We start from the raw sequence: 17640 nt of genomic DNA on the forward strand, positions 1-17640 counted from the left end.
TAAGATGTAGGGAGGAGAGGGCAGCTGTGGAGCAGGGAAGGCTTCTGGAGATGTCCCGCCCCTGTCCCTTCCCTCCCCTCACATCTCAAACCCCTTCTCTGAAACACTCACTGCTCCCATCTATCAGAATCTCCCGTCCCAACACTGTGAGGTCCAGAGAGCAGACCCCAGCCTTTATCACGTAGGTACCCCAATACCCAACCTGGGACCTGCCCAGACAGAGTAGGGGCACAGCAAATACTTGGGGAATTACTGGATAAAAGAACACCCCCCCCCCAAGTTGTCCTGCTTCCCTCCCCTCAGGAAGAGGTGTGTTTGGAGTAGGGGCCCAGCAGGATACACACATTCCTGGCAAGAAGGGACCTACCTGCCGACTGCCAGAAAGGAGGCTTCTGGCCAAAGGCAGAGAAAGGGGGGTGGGGGTGTCTAGGTAGAAGGAAGAGGGGCAGGTCTCTTTGCAAGTTGAGCCCAGCCTCAGCTATTCTTCAGCTCTGGTGTCAGGCCTTTCCCTTCCCAGGGCTCAGGGGCTTCCCAACTCCAGAGCTCCTGAGAACCCTGCCCAGGCCTGGGAGAACAGAAAACTCCCCCCGAGGGGCCCAGGGTTAGGCTGCTAGAACAGAAGGTTCCAGTGGTCTCCCCACCTTAGCACCAAGGATACGGTGGGTGTCTAAGGAACCAGGAGTACAGATTGGGAGACTGGGGAGGGGGCACCGATAGCACCACCTCCTCCCCATGCCATCTTGCATTGACTAGAGTGGAAATCACACTACATAGGGATCTCCCCTGTGCACTGTCCTTAGAGCAACTCAGATCTAAAGGCACCGCGGGAGCCAGCAAGCCATCTAGGTGCCCACCACAAAGTCCCTGTGCCCTCCCTGCAGCTACCAGGTGACAAATAACCTCAGAACCCCAAGGGGCAAAAAAAGTTTCTCAAGTTAAAAAAAAAAAAAAAAAAAAGGCTTTAGACTTCCCCACAGCGGTTTTCCGCGGGGGCGAGCAGAGGTTGTCTGAGGCCGGTGGCTCCCCTTCAGACAGCTCCTCTCAGTTCGGGTTGTGTTGGAGGAGCAGAGGAAGGGGGCTCCAAATGCCTGTGACCCAAGGCACGGAGGCCAAGGGGCCGATCTGCCCTGGTTCTCTCCGGAAAGTGAGCTTGGGGTCCGGAAAGCTGGGCGGTGAGACCGCTCAGACCCTCCCACAGCCACCGACGACCGTACAGATCATTCCGCTGCTCCTCCTTCAGGGACGCAGAAGGGGGCCCTTGATTTAACCACCGCAATTGCCCCTCAAATTGCGCTCCCCGAGGCCCTCAACATCTAACACTTGGGTCTGGGACAAATCCAGGCGAGTGCTCTGAGGCAGGGTGAAGATGCTGAAGTTCAGATAAAATCCCGCATTGGCCAAACGCTCCTGGACTTTCTCCGGAACTGTAGCTTCAGTTTGGGGTTTGCGCCTCTGGGTCCCCCGCCCCTCTCCCCAGCTCAGGACGCTGCGGTCTGCCAGAGGGGAGACCCAGAAGTGCTGGGGTGCTTCTCATGCGATGATCTCCAGATGCCTTCAATCCCAGGTGCCGAGTAAGCGAGGAAATATCCAGGCGGGGTTGGCACGAGAGGTCGGGGGTGCAAAAGGAGGAGCGGGGCGATCTCTTAGCTCAGGGCCCCATACCCTTTTCCTCCCAGCCTATAAAGTCGGGATGGGATGCGGGTGTGTTCACGAGGTCGCCCCAGTTGGGGGAAGAGAGGTAATCCACCGCCGTCAGGGCTCTGCCTCAGAATCCGCATCCCGCGAAATTACACGATCCTTTACTCAGGTGGCCGCCGAGACCCCAGGTCTCTCAGGGCACCCTGCATTCTAGAGCCAAGGGCTCTGCTCTGGCGCAGCCCAAGGAAGTTTGTTTGGAGTTGAAGCAGAGTGCGATGCTGGAGCGCCGCCGGGGTGGCCGCGGGTCAGAGAGGTGTTGGGGGAAGGAAAGGGGTTGTTCACGGGGGACACAAGAGTCCTCAGTGTGGGAGGCATAGTCCTGCTTGGTCACTCTGGGACCCTCTTCCCTGGGGGGCTTCCCCCCCACACACCCCACTAAGTGGTGGGGTGGTAGCTTTCCCCAAAGCGGGTGAATAGAGGTATCCGCCAGATCCGTCCCCCACCCTGTGGCTCAGGCGCACAAAAATCACAGAGGCCATTTCCAGACGCTCTCAAGTCCCCAAGAAGTTTTCCGCTCTGTCTCTGAGCTCAATGAGGGATGGGGGAAAGAGGGTTGATTGGTCTCAGAACTTCCGAGGTGCGACCTAAGCAAGACAAGTTCCCCTTCACCCAGGGCGACGCGGCATGTGGGTCTGTAGTACCCCCCGCCCCAGTCCCTCTGCCTCTGGCATATCTTGGAGAGTCCCGAGACTGGAAATGGGGGAGCCCACTTCACCACTTCCCTTCCCAGCTCAGGAAAGTCCGGGCCGGGAAGTATTCTTTGTCTGACTCGGGGAGGGGGGGTCGCGCCCCCTTACACCCCATTCCCAGCAGCGAGGCCCGGAGGGGGCGGAGCCCAGAATCTTGGGGGAGGGGCGGGCCTCAGTGGCCTCTCCAGCCACCCACCCCTGGCCGGCCCCCGCTGCCCGCCACCGCAACCCCCCCCCCCGCCACCGCGCAGTAGCCCCCACCTGTTCCCAAGGCAGCTCCGGCCCGCTGGGGCCCGAGCCGGGGGCGGGGTCTCGCGGCTCCCCGGGTCAGTGCACTACGGCCGGCCCCGGCTTGAACAAAGTGCGCCGGCCCGGGCCCGACTCCTCTCGGCGCCCGGCGCGTCTCCGGCGGGCAGTTTGCAAACACAAAGTGAGCCAGTGAGCAGGCGAGAGAGTGCGCGAGCTAGGGAGTTGGTCTGGTCACCGGCCCAGCCCCCACCCGCTTCCCCGGGCCCGACCCGCCACCTACCTGTCCGGCCCGGCCGCTCCGTGCGGGCTCCGGCCCGTCAGCCCGCGCAGGGCATGGGGCTCGCTCGGGTCGCAGCCCGGGCCCGCCGCCGCCCGCCGGGGCTGCTCCTCCGCGCCGCCCCGCACCGCGCAGCTCTCGGGCGTCCTCCCTGCGCGCCGCGCCGACCGCCGCGCGCCTTAGCCCCGCCGGGGCATCGCACTTTGTGGGGAGCTCGGCTCGCTCCGGCTCTGCTCCTCCTTCTCGGTCCTCCCGCGACGTTCGTCAGATCGCTCCGGCTCCCGGGCTCCGGGACCCCGGCGTCCCCGCCCCCGGCCCAGCCCTGGTTCCGGCCCGGGCTCCTCCCCGCCGCGCCGCCGCCGCCTGCGCCGCGCCCTCCTCGCGGGCTGGGGGCTCTGTCCCGGCCGCCGGCCGCACTGTCCGGTCCGCAGGGGTGGCCGGCTCCGGACTCCGAGGGGCTGCGACTGAGCCCGGGCTGCGAGTGGCTGCGAGCGGGCGGCGCGCGGGCGGGGCGGGAGGGGACGGGGGACGGGAGGGGCGGAGGGGAACGAGGGAGCGCGCGGAGCGCCCGGGAGGAGGGAACGAGCGAGCGAGAGGCGGAGGAAGGAGCGACCAACTTCTAGTGCTACCATAATTCGCCTAAAGCAGGTGCAGCAACTTTCACCCCGCGAGGCAGCCTGCCGCGAGCGAGAGAGACCACGTGGACCAAACTTTAGGGGAGGAAAAAATGGGGACGTGGAGAGAGGACTTGGGGCTACAGATTTGAAAAAGGCGATTGGCAGAGAGACTCCAGAAATTCGCCCTGGCCTCGGACCAATCCCACGGTGCGCTTTGTAAACTCCGGCCTTTCCCTGGAGTCTGGAGGTGCGGCCAAGTCCTGCTCCCACACGGTTCACTGGTTCCCGGCGGGCTGCGCCTGGCGCGGGGAGTGGCCGGGGGCCCCCCAGTCCAGAGCCCGCGTCCGGCCCCCGCCTGCCTTGCCCCCCTCCGACTCTCCAGTGCGTGGGGGCTGGGGTGGGCTTTTGAACCAGAGTGGGGGTGGGGAGGCTCCTTCTGGGCGTTGTGAGCAGTCACCCCCCACCCCGCCGCTCCGCCGAGCGCTGCCTCCCTCGCGGAAGGGGAATTTCCCGTAAAGTGCTCTGAGAACCGGTGAAGAAGGCGCCCAAGACTGGATCCACGAGGGCACAGCGAAGAGCAAAGTCGAGGCAATTATCTGGACAAATTAGATTGTAAACAAAACTCAGCGTCTCTGCCTACCGTTTCTGCCCCCTTGGAGGGATGGTACTGGTGCGTGTTTGGGTGGGGAGGGGGACATCCGGGCGAGGAAAGGCCCACGATCCAAGGGGGAGGGCTCCGGTGGGTGGAAGACGCCCCATTCGGAGATCCATGGGGATCCGAATAAATCTTCTCACCTCCTTCTTCACGCGTCTGTATTGAGAGAGTGGAGAGGAGAAGAAGGCCTCAGGGATCTTCAACGAGTGCCCTCCACCCCCACCCCACCCCCGTGATGCCAGGTCCCCAAGACTAAGGGCAGGAAAGCAATAATGGCTCCCGAAGGCCTCCTGGCCCCAAGTCACCTGAGGCAGGTGGACCAGGAACAGACACCTGATGGGCTGTGGCAAGAATGAACGCCTAGTTGATGAGGAGAAAGTCTCTTGGAGAAGCCTCTTCCAATAGAGCTTGAGAGAAAGGGGTCTCAGAGAGGAAGCTGTCCCTTTTCTGTGCAGGGACACTGTACAAGCCCTATTGGGCAGGGGTGACAGGCATACGTAGGTCCTTCCAGAGCCTTTCTGAAAGGTAGTTGTGAAGTTGGGAGAGAACACTCTGTGCCATTTATTTGACTTATTTATTTATTGTGGTGCTGGGGGTTGAACACAGGGCCTCAGGAATGCTAAACACATAATGTACCACTGAGCTCCATCCCCAGCCCAGTGCCATTTATTTGGCCATCAGAGTGACCTTTCCAGTGCAACAATAAAGCTAGCATTAAGGCATCAAATGACAGCTAATGTTTGAGTCATGCCACACGCTGGGCACATTGATTGATTGAATCTTTACAGTGGCCCTAAGAGCAGATAGTTCAGTTTTCTTTGTTTTTTAAAGGAGGAAACTGAGGCACAAAGAGACCTTGTCACTTGCCCAGGCTGAAGAGATTGAACAGGATTCTAACCAGATCCAGTTGGCAAGGACAGTGAAGATGCCCCTGGAAACCTTTAAGTAGGGTTCCCTGCCCAGGAGAGTGTTTGGGGAAGAGCAAAGCCCTTGTAGCGCCATCCAGTTTATCATCTGTGGAGAGCCAGCTCTGTGGATGTCATGCTGTGCAAACAACCCTGGACCCAGCCTGTAGTGGCAGGTCCTGTGTCAGCACAGCTGAGTCCCCTTATATAACAAAGGCTAAGGGTGAAGTGAGAATTAGGGACTTTGGATACAAAAGAGGGGATTTCTATAAGGAGGATGGAGTGACTTCCAGTGGGCTATTCTCATGCCCCAGAGCCCTGGTCCCACCACATGCCTGCATCGGCCTTCCACACCACTCACGTGGGGGCACTGGGAAATGCTTTGGCTCTCATTTCAGTTTAGACCTCCAGGCCAGCTCAGTTCTCAGCACCCTGGGAGTCTCACTGGAGGGCCCAAGGGAGTCAGGAGGCCCTGTCTTGTCCTCACCTAGTGGGTATTTTAGGGAGAGTGGAAGCCTCTCCAAAGGGGGGCACAGAACAGATGCCTCCAAATCTTAGAATCCTGTTGGGAGCCTTCTTCCTGGTGCAGGGGCTTCATGAGTTTTGAGAGTAATCCTCTGCTCCTGGTGGAGAGCTATAGGACCAGGCAAGAGAGACAAACAACTGTCCCTTCATAGGATTCAGGACAGGTGCATATGCTCAGGGGGTGGCAGGAACCAGGACTCAGAGCCTGATCCTACTAGGGAGGCCAGGTTGGGAACACAGGGGCCAGAGCCAGGAAGTGGTGGATTGATCTTCAGCCTCTTGTCACTTACTAGTGTATGACCTGGGCAAGTGACATGATGTCTGAGCCTCAGTTCTTTCACCTATCAAATTGGGAGAATACCTCCTCAGGGGGCTGGGAAGATAGCATGAAAAGGCATGGGCGGAGCTTCAAGCTTGGTAACCTGTTCCTCTGTTCCTCAAGGGTTTTCCATAAATGTTTACTTTTCCTTTTGTGAGCCCATTTCCTCACTTAAAAATGAAGAACACTGACTTCAGAAAGTTGTGAATCATGAGTTGCCACTTACTAAGTGCCTGCTGTGTGCCAAGCACTTGATGAATAGGCTGTTTAGCTTCAAAACCCCAACTAGGGTGGCTCTCTTCCCCATTTTACAGCTGAAACTCAGAGAGGTCAGGAAACTTGCCTCAGGTCACACAGCTAGAAGGTAATTCATCAAGGGCTGGCTCCTGGGTCAGCTGCCTCCCTGTCAAGGGTATGAAATTGGCTAACAGATGAACTGTTTCTTAGTATCCAGTTTGACACCACTTGGAAGGAGATGGTGGTAGTGGTGGAAATGTATCTACAGTCTTTTATTCCCATAGTCCTAACACTAGGCCCAGATATCTTATCATTCCATTTATCTATTTCAATCTTACCTTTTTGCCTCTAAAAGTTGTTTGTTTTTGTTTTGTTTTTTAGGTACTGAACCCAAGGGCACTTTACCATTGAGCCACATCCCCAGCCATTGTTTATTTTTTGTTGTTTTTATTTTGAGACAAATCTTACTAAGTTTCTGAGTCTGGCCTCAAACTTGTGATCCTCCTGCCTCAGCCTCCTGGAATTGCTGGAATTATAGATATGCACCCCTGCACCTGGCTCAAATATTCTTTTTCAGATTCTCAAGGAATAAGACTTTATTAACAAAACATAAGAACTGCACTTCTAAGTATATGTCAACAGAAATGCATACCTAAATATGTTCACCAAAAGGCATACACTAAAAATGCTATGTGGCCTATTAGTATATGCCAACTACTCATAATAGCCACCAAGAGTAGAATAGATCAGTGGATCCAGGTGTCATACAGGGGCTAGGCAACAAGAATAACAAACCGTTGCCACATACAACAAATCTCACAAACATAGTGTCAAGAGTGAAAACCAAAAACAGACAACAAAACATATAGTTTGATTCCATTCATCTGAAATTTAAAAACTGGTCCAATGGATTGATGGTGTTAGAAGTCTAGAGAGTAGCCTCTTTAGGCAGGGAAGCAACTGAGAGGAGGTACAAGGGGGTTTCTGGGGATCCAGAAATGTTCTTTCTTTCTTCTTCTTCTTCTTCTTCTTTTTTTTTTTTTTTTTTTGGCTGGGAATGAACTCAGGGGCACTTGACCACTGAGCCACATCCCCACCCTATTTTTTTGTATTTTATTTAGAGACAGGGTCTCACTGAGTTGCTTAGCGCTTCACTTTTGCTGAGGCTGGCTTTGAACTTGTGATCCTCCTGCCTCAGCCTCCCAAGCCTCTGGGATTACAGGCATGTGCCACAGTGCCTGGCCCAAGTTTTATACTCAATCATTTAGTACTACCCAGCTCTGTTAAGTGAAAGGTGTTTTTTTTTTTTTTTAATTCCTTGCTTTTACTTGTTGGATTTTACTCAATTTCATATTGTCAAGATGAATTCAGGGGCTAGGGATGTGGCTCAAGTGGTAGCGCGCTTGCCTGGCATGCGTGCGGCCCAGGTTCGATCCTCAGCACCACATACCAACAAAGATGTTGTGTCTGCCGAGAACTAAAAAATGGATATTGAAAATTCTCTCTCTCTCTCCTCTCTCACTCTCTCTTTAAAAAAAAAAAAAAAAAGATGAATTCAGGTTTCTTACATGTATCTCTAGGTCATTTATTTAAGAGGCTTCCAGAGAGCATTCCACCCTATCAAGCTCCTGTGTTTCTTCACTCACCTTCCGGTTGGTGGACAGTTAGATTGTACCCACAGTAGGCCACTGTGCGCCCTCTGCAGTGGGCTCCCTTCTGGGACCCCCCTTTGCCTCCTGCTCAGCAGGTTTCCCCTGCTCCTCCAAGTTCCTTCTTTCTGAAATCTCCTCCCCTCCCTATTTATTCTGCTTCCCAATCTTTCTGATTCTGCAAGACCCAAGTCTGTGCCTGGTGGGGGTAGGGGAACGATGCACAGGGTAGCCCTTTCCTTTTCCAGAAAGGACACTGTTCCCCATCATAAACGACAATTTAAACAAAGAATTATTTCACCAAGGGTGGATGTCTTAATGAACTGTGCCAGCAGCTGTCAAGTCTTTAGACTCCTTCAAGGCCCTCTTTTCAGTGGGGCTCCCACCACTGGGAGAGATTGATCTGTTCATCACATTGACCCGAGTAGAGGACCATGGTAGTAGTGTGGGGATCTGCCCCTAGAGCTGTGAGGAGAAGGTCCCTAGTGGGAGGAGGAGGTTCCATTGCTCCTCTGGGTACCAGGCTGACCAGGTGCCTGGGTCCTGGGAGATGTTTGCAGAAACCCGTGTGATCACTTTTCAAGACTCAGAGACTCCAGTTTTGGTTTTTTTTTTTTTTTTTTCATAGTGGTGGGCATGGAGACTTTGGGCTGGTGGGTAGAAAATCAGTCATTAAAGATCAGGAAATGAACATAACTTGACAAGCAGTGAGCAATTTTCCATTAATTAGAACACAGTATCTTTGGGTGAAATGAGATCCCTCCATGGGATGTCCGTGTGGGGAGAATAAGACAAATGTAGGAAGAATCAGGAAAGCAGAGCCCACACCTTATCTTTCCCCTTTGTCGTTCATGGGGTTGGGAGGTGGAGTGGGACAGCATGGGGGCAGGGAAAGGCCAAGGTGCAGACACCGGAGAAAAGAAGCCCCTGGGGGTGTAGCTCAATGGTAGCACACCTGCCAAGCATACTCTGGGTTCAGTCCTCAGCACTGCAAGAAAAGAAACAGAAGGAACCCCTTCTCCCTTTATTTACATTCCTCCCCTTTTCAACACAGTGTCTCAAACACTCAGACTCAAGGGATCCTTCCGCCTCAGCACCCCCAAGTTGCTGGGACTTCAGGTGTGCTACAAGTCTTGCTTAGTTCTTCCTCAGTTTTAAAGAACTACCCCACATCTTCCTCCCTTATGAAGACTCTTGGATTTCAATCCTAATTCTGTCATTTCCTAGCCTGAAATCCTGAAGCAGGAGGCTGGACCTCAGTTTCCTCCACTGCATGAGAGCCCAGCAGAGAGCTGGTAGGAGAAGCAGGGCTGGTGCAGAGCTCCTCTCCCAGAAGGCACTGGAAAGACTGTAGCTCCTGGCAGGATCTCTGGATTAGGCCGCCACTCCCTCCCACCTCCCCGCCCCCCTTTAGCACTCAGGTGTCATTGATGTTACAATGTGTTGTTGGCTAGCTTTTATGTCAGAAGTACCTAGTAACTTTAAACACATTGTAAACTGTTTGCCATGTATGCCTCATTTCTCCAAATTTATTTATTTATTTATTTATTTATTTATTTTTTAAAGAGAGAGTGAGAGAGAGAGAGGAGAGAGAGAGAGAGAATTTTTTTTAATATTTATTTTTTAGTTCTCGGCGGACACAACATCTTTGTTGGTATGTGGTGCTGAGGATCGAACCCGGGCCGCAGGCATGCCAGGAGAGCGCGCTACCACTTGAGCCACATCCCCAGCCCCTCTCCAAATTTATGATAAAATCCTGAGGTTAGGGGCCCTAGATTCTAGTCAATTGGGGATTGCCCATTGCATCCAGTTCAGTGTTTTTACATAGTAGGTACACAGTAAATGCATGTTGATTTGAACTGATTATGATGTGATACTTTAAAGCATTGCTTGAAAAAAATAGTCTGACACTTTAGGACAAGCTGGGGACCTGCAGGTATCAGCTGGGGTTTGTAGAATGTATGCAGTAACAGAGTCTTCACTACTTTTATTTTGTTGTTGTTGTTGTTGTTATTGTTGATACACACACACACACACACACACACACACACACACACACACCAGGGATTGAACCCAGGAGTGCTTAACCACTGAGCTACATCCCCAGCCCTCTTTTAAATATTCCATTTAGAGACAGTGTCTCAACGAGTTGCGTAGGACCTGGCTAAGTTGCTGAGACTGGCTTTGAACTCCCCATCCTCCTGACTCAGCCTCCCAAGCTTCAGGGATATCAGGCGTGTGCCACCATACCCAGCCAGTCTTCACTGCTGCAAGAAAAGAGTTGGTGGTCAAGGATGGGGTGACTTGGATAGAAGATGGGACAAGGCAGTACCCTCCATCCCTCAGAGCCATCCTATCCTACCAGAAGGTAGTGCTCTCTGTCCTTTGCATTGCCCCTCCTCAATCCCTTTCTGCCTTCAGAACTCCCTGCTCAGCAAGGGAATCATTCTTTTCCATGGAACCTTAAAGGCCTGGGGCTTAGGGTCTCAGTCACTGGCCCTGGGAAAGTGAAGTAGGATGTGAAGGAGGGAAATCAAAGTCTGGGTAGACTTATGGAAATAGCTGCCACATGCTGATCATCTCTACTGTTCACTAGGAGCTTTTTAGATGTATCTTGGATCCCCACAATGGCCTTGGATTTTTTTTTTTTTTTAAGAGAAAGCAGATCTCCAAATGACAGAAACAAGGTGGGATGGATATAAGGTAAAGTAAGAGAGAGACTTCGTTCAACCCTATTAAGCATGGCATCTCCCTGGGCCCCTTGGGGAGAGGTGTACGTTTTCCATACACTGATCTGAACCATATTCTATGCCAGGCCTGGGCCTCTGGCATCTGCTCTTTTTCGTGGCCTTCCCTGTATCACTCAGGATCCTCTCTCCCCGTCCCCTTTGCTCTTGACCCTGGGCCCTCTAGCCCATTAGACCTTTCTCACCAGGAAGCCCTAGAGCCAGGCAGCCAGAAACTGAAGTAAGGCTGCATCTTGATGGAAAAGAACCTCCTGTGACCACACAGGTGCTACACATGGCACCGATGACCTCGTTCCTCCTCCCATCGGCTCACTGAGACCATGCTGTTGGTGCCTTCATCCTGACCACTTATGGCCTGAGGCTCCAGTCACCAGGACCTGCTTTTTTCTTCCCTGGGGGCTGGCTCCCTCTGGCCATTGGAGCCTACACTGCCACTGTGTGGGAGACCAGGATTGCTGGGGTTGGGTAACACCCCCGGGGGAGCTCTCCACCCATGATCAATGGGAATTGGTATAAAATACCCCTGTTCTGGGCTGGGGTGTTGCTCAGTGATTGAGCAACTCCTAGCATGCATGAGGCCCTGGTTTCATTCCCAGGACCATAAAAAAACAAAAAACAAAACAAGGGCTGGGGATGCAGGTCAGTGGTAGAGCACTTGCTTGTATGCATGAGGCCCTGGGTTCAGTCCCTAGTATTGCAAAAACAATCCCCTAGCTGGGTGTGGTGGTGGTGCATGTCTGTAGTCCCAACAGTTCAGGAGGCAAAGGCAGGGGGACTGTGAGTTCAAAGCCAGCTTTAGCAATTTAGCAAGACCCTGTCTCTAAATAAAAAAATAAAAAGGGCTGGAGACGTGGCTCAATGGTGAAATACCCAGAGGTTCAATTCCCAGTACCAAAAACAAAAACAAAAAAACAAGACTGTGGCTATATCTCAGTTGGTAGAGTGCTTGTTTCACAGATGCACAAGGCCCTGGGTACAATCCCCAGCACCACCAAAAAAACAAACAAACAAAACCCCACCCTATGTGCACACCCAGAGTTTCCCCAGGGAGACTGATCCCACTGCAGAACTTCCTTCCCTACCTTATTTGATTCCACTACTTCCTCACAAGGGTTTCCCATTTGCAGTGGAATAGTTGTCTCAGGGGCCACTTCTGTAGGAACCCAGACTAAGTCAGGTGGGGACTATGATCATCCTTATTCTGCCAATGACACAACCAACCGTGCAGCGGAGCTGAAACTCACCCACGGTTCCACGACTAACTCATACACGGTTCCACGATGACAGCTCCTAGTGAGTGCCCGTATTCACACCGGGGCTTGTTGCAGAGCAGAACCGACCCTTCATCTCTCCCCTGTGTGGCTTCTTGAGGACCTTTTCCCCCTTAGGAGGTTCAAGACCTTCTCCACCCCATCCCACTGGCTTCCTCCCTGGGTGGTAGGAGGTGAGAAGCACACTAGTCAGGCTGACACCCACTGAAGGCAGGGAGGATTCCCAGGCTGCTCAGCCCCCCATAGCTCCTGTGGGCCACTGGCCAACAGTCACGACCAGTCCCCAGATGGCAGACAGAAAGAGAAGGGGTGAATACCTACAGGGCTGGAGATGTGATCAAGGAAAAAAAGTGAAAGCCACTTGGAGGCCAGAACAGAAGAGGGCTGTACCAGGGGTACAGGGAAAGGCAGGCGCAGGGACAGGAACTGAGGAATCCTTCTGAGCCTTTGCATTCTGCAGCAGTGTATGACTTCAAAAGAGGGGATATGAGAGGTTTGGGGTTTTTTTTTTTTTTTTTTTTTGCCATACTGGGGATTTAACCCAGTGCCCCAGGCAAGCACTCTCCACGTAGCTATAACCCCAGCCTAGGAAAAGATTTATTTTTCTTTCTTTTTGGTGGTACTGGAGATTGAACTCAGTGATGCTCTGCCATTGAGCTACACCCCCATCTATTTGACTTTCCGTCTTTCTTTCTTTTTGGCAGTGGGGATTAAACCCAGGAGTGATTTACCACTAAGCTCCATCTCCAGTCCTTTTTAATTTTTAGTTTTGAGACAGGGTCTCGCTAAGTTTCTGAGACTGGCCTTGAACTTGGGATCCTCCTGGCCTCAGCCTCGGGAGTTGCTGGTATTTCAGGCACGTGCCACCGTGCCCTGCAGAGAGAATTTCTTGATGGTGAAGTTTGTTCATCCTAGGAATGTGGGATGAGCCCTGCTCAGACCCTGAGGACTCTGGGAGAAATTGGTCTGCCAGTGGACTTGGAGATGGGCACAGGGATGACCTGATCTGGACAGAATATGACATTTTCTACTTGTTTGGATTTCACAAAACCTTCCTCTTGGTTTTAGGTTCCCCCAGAGTCAAACTCCGGGACAAGGATTCAAGCACACCTCCAGTCACCCCTGCACGGGGCCGGGGCCGGGTGCCCATCTCATGCCCATTTATTCAGCAGCCCCCTCTCCCTGCTTGAGGCCTGCTGGCAGGTGAATTCACTCTCCAGCACTTCCGTCTTGCCCTGGGCTGGAGCCAAGGGTGTTTCCATGGCCAGAAAAACCCCCTCAGGCCCAGAGCAGGTGTTGGCAGTCGGCAGCCTCCTGCATCCAGAGACAAGTGCCGAGAGACGTGGGCAGGGTGCCAGCGCCTACTGCACTCTGCCCTCCAGCTTCTTCCTGCACTTCTGCCTTTTTATGAGCCTCATGGGCTCATCTGTGTCCCACAGTCCCCTCTCAGAAACCCTTGGCATTCTCAAGGCTGAGACCCACTGCCCCTTTGTTCTGCCTCCTCTTGGATAAGCCCACCCACTTTCATGGTGAGTTGAGGCTCCCAGTCCCATCCCTGTTTCAGATTTTGATCCTATGCCCATGTCTGCGGGCCTCGGGTGACAGCATACTAGACATGTCCCCCATTCAATCATCCTTATCTAAAGCATGCCCCGTCTCTTCGTTCTCTTCCCATTGGTGGTACCGTATCTACCCAGTCCTTCTAGAATCTGGAATCATTCCTTGATTCTCCCTGTCTTCCAAACTGCTTCCCAGGGTCATCCCCTCTTCTTCACCCATCCCTCCCCCTGCCATTGGTCAGGACTCTCATTATTTTCTACCTGAAGTATCCCTGTGGCCTAGGAGCTGAAGTCCCCACTTCTGGCCTGATGCCCTCCCAGTGCCCCCATCTAGTGCCTTCTCCACCAAGGTCCCAAGTGCCAACCTCTAGCAACACTTGGGCTTAGCATCTAGGAGCCTGTAGGTTTAATCCCCAGCATCATAAAGTCAAGTGACAACCTGGACTTGTCATGCTCTACCTAAGACCTATTCCAGATCCAAGCACCTTGGCCTGATGCACAGAGCAAAAGCTACCCTTTCTTGAACCTCTGATTCATCCCTGGCCACTCTCAGCTCTGCCTCCTGGGACTTGTGGTGTGTGCTGTGCTCCTTCATGCAGCTGGGCTTCCTCTCATGCCCTGCCTGAGCTTGGTGTCCCTTTTCTTCTATTTGTTTTTGCTGCTCATGCTAAGACCCAGCTCAGATGGCGCCTCCTCTTGGAAGTCTTCCCTGAATGCCTCAGGCTGGATTAGACACCCTTCTTTTGTGCTCTTATATCAGTGCAAGCATCAGAAAATCCACTTCAAACAGACTTAAATAACAATGGAAATTGATTGGCTCCTGGAACTGAAAAATCAAGGGGTAGGGCTTGCTGCAGATGATGTGTGATCCAGGGGCTTAAAACGATGCCCCTGGGTCCTCCCATTGCTTAGCTCTGCCTTTCTCTGGGTGGGCTTCCTTCTCAGAGTCCTTGGAGGGCATCGCATCACTTCAGACTCACATCCTGTCCAGTCCAGTCCAGTGAATCATTCAAGGAAACACGGGCTCCTCTGGACCTCACTTAGGATTTACTTGCCCCTTTCCACACCAATCAAAATGGCCGAAGGCTTACAGCGTTCTGCTCCAGGGGTTGGCAGACTATGGCTGAATCCTGCCTAGCGCTTGTTTCTGTAAATAAAGTTGTGTTGTCACACAGCCACGCCCATTTGTTTATGCATCCTTCCAGGCTATTTTTGCGCCAGTGTCAGAGTTGAAGAGTAGGGGCAGAGGACAGCAGGCTTGCTGCTCAGAGACAGTAAATATTTTAGGTGTTGAGGACAAGGTACAAAATGAAGGGGGATTGAGAGAGAGAGAGAGAGAGAGAGAACAAATTTCCATGTCATTTTTATTGATGAAATTACAATAATAATTGAATAGAACATATATATATCTGCTAATGAGAAGAATGGAATTTAGGGCAAAGAGGTAACATTTTACTTAATTGGGGTTAAAATCAATGCTCCCTATCATCAGATTGATGACAAATAATTATCTATTAAAACCATTCTTGCTGGTCATGACGGCTCATGCTTAGAAGCCCAGCTACTCAGGAGGTAGAGGCAGGAGAATTGCAAGTTCGAGACCAGCCTGGAAAACTCAGTGAGACCTTGTTTCAAAATAAAATGGATGTAACTCAGTGGTAGAGCACCTGCCTAGCATGAGAAAAACTCTAGGTGGGATCCTCAGCACCGCCCCAAACCAAACAATAAAACAATCATACAGTCCGCCATACAAAAGCAGGCAGGATTTGGTCTGCAGGCCATAGTATATTAATAAATAAAATTATTTACTTTATTATTCGAGCTGGAGCTTGAACCCATGGTGTTCTACCATGGAGCTACATCCCTAGCCACTTTCAGTCACTGAGTGTGGCAGGCATTTTGAAAGGTCTTTCTTTATAAGACAAGTTCATGTCCATTTGGCCCCTCATCCTGACAATATCCCTAAGATGTAGGCAGGTTAAGGGTGGCTGTGTTCTTTTCAGAAGGAAAACAGAAGCTCAGGGAGAAGGGACTTGCCCAAGGTTTCATGGCAAGGCTTCTCTGGGACACCTTTGAATATTCTAAGGCATCGCTCTCATAAAACATGCCTTGTTGGTTCATTGAACAGGTGTGGTGGCCCCTGGCTGGGGGCACAGAGGCAGAGAGAGAGATCCAGGTTGGTTGGATGATGGCTTGGGAGGCTACTTCTCCAGATGGCTATGTGTCACCGGTGGTCTACAGGGACGGGTCTGGTCCACACAGCTGCTCAAGAGCTCACTGTTGCTTCAAGAATCTCTGGCTGGGCTGGGGCTGGGGCTCAGCAGTAGCACACTTGCCTGGCATGTGTGAGGCACTGGGTTTGATTCTTGGCACCACATATAAATACATAAAATAAAGCTCTATCAACACCTATCTATCTATCTATCTATCTATCTATCTATCTATCTATCTATCTATCTGAATCTTTGGCTGGGCTGGGGTTGTGGCTCAGTGGTTGCCTGGCATGTGTGAGGCACTGGGTTTGATTCTCAACACTGCATATAAATAAATAAATAAAATAAAGGTCCATTGGTAACTAAAAAGTATTTTTAAAAAATCTCTGGCTGGGCATACTGGTACAGTCCTGTAACCCTAGCTACTCATGAGACTGAGACAGGAGGATCACAAATTTGAGGCCAGCCTCAGAACTTAGTGAGACCCTGTCTAAAGATAAAGAATGCAGTTACAGAGATGTAGTTCAGTGGTAGAATGCCCATGAGTTCAATCCCAGTAACAAAAAGAAAAGAAGAATCTTAGCACCTAGGCCTGCCTCTCCTACTGGTAACTGCCCCATGCAGGACAGGTAATACCAGCACAGCAGCCTAGAGCTACAAGGAAACCAGGCTTTAGGCAAGAATGCCCAGAACCACACACAAAGACCCTGACCCCTCACCTCGCTGCCTCCAGACTGCAGGCCTGGTCTCATCTGGGCCTCTGAGGAACATTCCTGGGTCCTGTTGGCCAGGCTGGGGGCAGAGCTTCCCTGGCCTCCGACAGGGCTGCCCAAGGTCAGAGAAGAACTCTGGGGATGGGCAGAGGCACACAGACATGGAGGATGGATGCCGGGTTCCCGTCCAGAATGGTGAGCACGTGTGTGCACATTCACACATTCCCCGTCTCGCACGCATATTCGTACACTCCCATGGTCACACCCATGTTCACCAGGATTCTCACCTACACACACATGCATGCTCCACGATTTCTCAAACTTATTTGCACCCCGAAACTACACAACATCCATCCGCACCTGCGTTTATTTCCTGGGGTTGCTCTAACAAAGTACTACATACAGGGTGGCATCAGATAACAGACACTGTCTTATGGTTTTGGAGGCTAGGAATTCAAGTTCAAGGTTTCTCCTGAGACCTACCTGTAGGGGAGGATCTTTTCTCTTCCAGCTTCCGGTAGCCCCAGGGGCTCCTTGGCTTCCAATCTTTCACAGTGTTCTCTAGTCACCTCTGTGTCTTCACATGAACATTTTTTTTTTCTTTTCTTTTTTCACTTTGAGACAGTGCTTTGCTAAGTTGCCCAAGGCTGGCCTCGATCCTGTGACCCTCCTGCCTCAGCCTCTCCAGTAGCTGGGATTACAGTCGTGTGCCACAGCCCCAGGCGCTTAAGGACGTCTTATAAGCACACCAGTCCTCCTGTATCTGGGCCACACTACTGCAGTACCAACTCCTAACCAATGACATCTGCTTGTTCCTTTTCCCAAATAAGATTGTATTCTGAGGTGCTGGGCATTAGGACTTCATTTTTTTAAAAATTTTTTGGGGGGAGGGAATGAAATTCAACACTGTGGTTAAATTGGTCATGAAACCTCACAGGCACAATACAGGATTCCCACAGTGATGCCCAGCTACAAACTTCCACATTCCCATCAGCACAAGCTCACACTTACCCAGAGATGCTACCAGGATCACCCACGCCCAATCCCAAAGTCTCCTAGTCTTACACACAGCCCTGCATGAGCCCCTAGGCTCCCCGCCCCCTGCGTCCCTGTGGCCACACTCAGAGGCCACCCCGGGGAGGTCATGCTCACAGCCCTGCACATTTGCAGTCTCACACTTGGCTCAGTCTCACATCCCCTCCCACCCACACACTCTCTCCTCCCTGACTCCTCCTCCAGCAAACAGATCCCCCAACCCACCCTCACCCTGGGCCCAGCTGGGCCACCCCAGGAAGGTCTCCTAGCCCTCTGGTATGG

At 52.3% G+C, this 17640-nt stretch overlaps 1 protein-coding gene across 3 annotated transcripts in view; it reads right to left on the reverse strand.

Annotated features, from left to right (window-relative positions):
- The window catches only part of Foxp4 (forkhead box P4), a 50922-nt gene extending 47927 nt beyond the window's left edge, over positions 1-2995 (reverse strand). For all 3 annotated transcript variants that reach the window (XM_077801618.1, XM_026383580.2, XM_026383579.2), the window contains exon 1: positions 2917-2995. The gene's annotated coding sequence lies outside the window, so the exon portion shown is untranslated. The remainder of the gene's footprint in view (positions 1-2916) is intronic.
- Positions 2996-17640: the final 14645 nt, after the last annotated feature.

Source organism: Urocitellus parryii, chromosome 8 (assembly GCF_045843805.1).
Source record: "Urocitellus parryii isolate mUroPar1 chromosome 8, mUroPar1.hap1, whole genome shotgun sequence".
Taxonomy (NCBI): Eukaryota; Metazoa; Chordata; class Mammalia; order Rodentia; family Sciuridae; genus Urocitellus; species Urocitellus parryii.